Here is a 2,997-nt window from a genome sequence, read left to right on the forward strand (position 1 = left end):
ATGATGTTCGTCGGAGTCGAGTGTCTTCCGGAGCGAGAGCCTCGTCTTCTCGGGAAGAGATTCCTCCGATAATTCCGTCTGGCTCACGGAGAGTCTTTAATCACTCAATGGTGCGTCCTCGTGAAGAGACTCGGAGTACGCAGGCTCCTCCCCGCGCTGTTGCTTTTGACGTTCCTCCTTTACGTTCGTTAGTGCCCGAGCATCATCCACGGTCTTCTCCAACTTTGAAGGGGAAGAATACAAAGGGCGTAGCTCCTGCGGCTGGATCTTCAAAGAATCCCCCCGTGAAGAGAAAAGCGTCTGAAGCGTTTGTTAGCTCATCCGGCCCCGCCGAGGAGGAAGAGGCTGCTCCCTTGATACGCAGTGTTTCTGTTAGCAGGAGAAAAGTAACCTTCAAGCATATCGATCTTGAAATATTCAAGGAGAAGCATGATCTCCAAGCCTTCGGGGTTCGGTTTTATGCCCCCGAGGATGACATCTCGTATGAGCTGATCTCTAAGTACGAATTCGATGAATTTCACTTGTTAACGACGTTTGGGGCCTTCGAGGCTGGTCTGATGCTGCCGTTGTACAAATCGGGTGATTCCTTCTACTACGACGTGCTCGCTAGTCGTGAGGGTTCTTCCACAAATACTCATAGCCGTTCCGTATCCCAATTATCGGGGAATTATCTCCGCGCCCTGAAGGAATGCTATCTGCGGAGTAAGGGGGAAACGTCGATGACCTGCTACGTCCCCAATCCCTTGGAGAAGGAATGGTACACTCCTGAGAATTTTAATAACTCCTTCGGTGATTACGTCAATAGCAGGAATCGCAAGCCGTGGAGTGTCAGCCTTCGGAATCTTCCTGCTCCTCGAGGCGAGATTCGTCTGTTAAATGAGGTCAGCGATGCCAAGCTGAAGTATGTTCCTGGCACGGAGGCGTCCAATCGTCGGAAACTCTTCCCCGCGCGAGAAAGGATCAAACGTGATCATGACTACGAGTGGCACGCCACTGTCATTGAAATAGTAGGTCCGTGGGCTTACGGTTGGATTCCCGGTTCCCGCGGATGGCGGCCAACCGAGAATAGTAAGCCGCGCGAATCTCCTCCCGCTCGCTATGGAGATTTCTGCCCCTGGCGTCTGAACTTTGCGGGCATGAATTTTCCTTATGCCCTGGATGTCGTAGAGGGAGACGAGGAGGATGGTTCCGGTGCTATACTCCCATCGAAGAATATCTCAGCTGCTCAGGTACGCAGATTGTAGTTGTGTTTCGTTTTTATAACTTCCATCGGACGGGAAGAATAATTCCTTTGTGGTGTCGGTTTCAAGTATTGAAGAAGACAAAGATTAGGCCGAAGCAGTCTTCTACTATGGTGGTGGGTGAGGTTGAGGCCCAAGAAGAAGTTACTAGTCCTGTGAACGAAGAGTTTGCCGAGGACGAGATTACAGATGGGGAGGAACGTACTGGTACCTCCCCTATCAATGCCGAAGAAGAGGTCTTCGCTGGTCCCGCCGGTGATGGAGGAAGGAACAAGGGTGTAGTGGCGGATGATGTTGTCATCGAGGATGTTTCCGTCCCTGCTGGTGATGTCATGGATACCCTCCCCACTTCTCAAGAATTTTCTTTCGATCGGATGTATTCCACGGGGGAGTTCTTTGACGAAGCCCTCGATTTTCCCGAGGACTTCTCTTTACTTTCCCCTAATGACAATTGGGATGTTCTTGGTGGTGATGGTAATGGTGATGCTGCTGTAGAATGTGTTGGTGCGGAGGAGCCTTCTGTGCATGTAGGCGCGGGAGAACATGCCAACGTTCAGGCTGAGGGGGTCGAGTCGGTCAAAGGAAAATCTGTTGTTGACGCGCCCGCCGATAGTCTTCCCCAGTCGCCGATGTCTGAGGGTGAGGATGCCATCATGAGTTGGTTCAAGGAGAAGAATCTTCTGTTTGTCTCTCATCCTGCTCCTGTGGTTGTTGGGGAAAAGGAATCAACCGCGTATACCCGTCGTATGATGGAGATGTCTTCGAAGGCGCAGGTGTCTGAAGCCTGGGGAACAAGGTTGACCGTTCCCGAAGCTACCCTCGTGCCGGATCCTCCTACTTCTGTTGCCGATATGATGGCTATTGCCGACGGGTATCAATATGGCTTCCCGCAACAGCGTGTGCTGGAGGTAAATTTTCGTACATTCTTGTTCGTGAGAATAGGACGCTTCGGTTGAATAATGTTTTGTGATTTTGATGTGTAGATGATGAGGAACGAGCATTGCAACCACGTGCTATATCAGTTCTTTAAAGCAAAATCTCTGAAGCTCGAGGCTAAGCTTCGTCATCGGGAAAAGGAATTATCTGCGGCGGAGGTGGAAATAGAAGAGCTGAAGAAAAGCCTCAAGGAGAAAGAGAGACTGGGTGAAGCAGAGGCTGATCTTCGTTCAGAACTTATTGCAGTGCGTGCTGAGTTAGAGCAAACTCGTAGCCAAGTTTCCACTTTCACAGGTTTGGTTCTTTTCCTTCGCCGTTTGTCATTCTTTTCTCTTAGTTGTTCTGTCTGAGTCTCCCCACCCTATGTCCAGTGGGTGGCATCCCTGAGCTGGTATGGCTTCGAAACGAAAGAGCTCGGAAAAAATCTCGTATTAGAGATTTGGTTGAGAAGATTAAGAGTGAGGCTAGGAAATGGGATGCTCGGGCTGAAGTATGGCGCGCGCGGCATGTTCAGATGGTCGACATGCAAAATCTGTACAACCATGATCGTGCTTTATTTGATGGCACACTGCTGTGGACCAGTGATAATCTGCGGGAATCCCGCGAGCGCACTTCCTTGTTGGAATCTAGGATTCAGCTATTGGAAGAAGAATTACAGACGGCGCGGTCCATTCCTCTTTCAGGGGTCCAAGATAATATGCTTGGTCTTGCCAGGGAACGAGATGATGCTCGTGCTGAAGTCTATGCTCTCAGCAATGCTCTTTCCGCGTCTCGTGCCGATGTAGCTCGTCTTGCTGAGTCTGAGAGGAATCTTGAAGTG

Source organism: Papaver somniferum, chromosome 2 (genome assembly GCF_003573695.1).
Source record: "Papaver somniferum cultivar HN1 chromosome 2, ASM357369v1, whole genome shotgun sequence".
Lineage (NCBI taxonomy): Eukaryota > Viridiplantae > Streptophyta > Magnoliopsida > Ranunculales > Papaveraceae > Papaver > Papaver somniferum.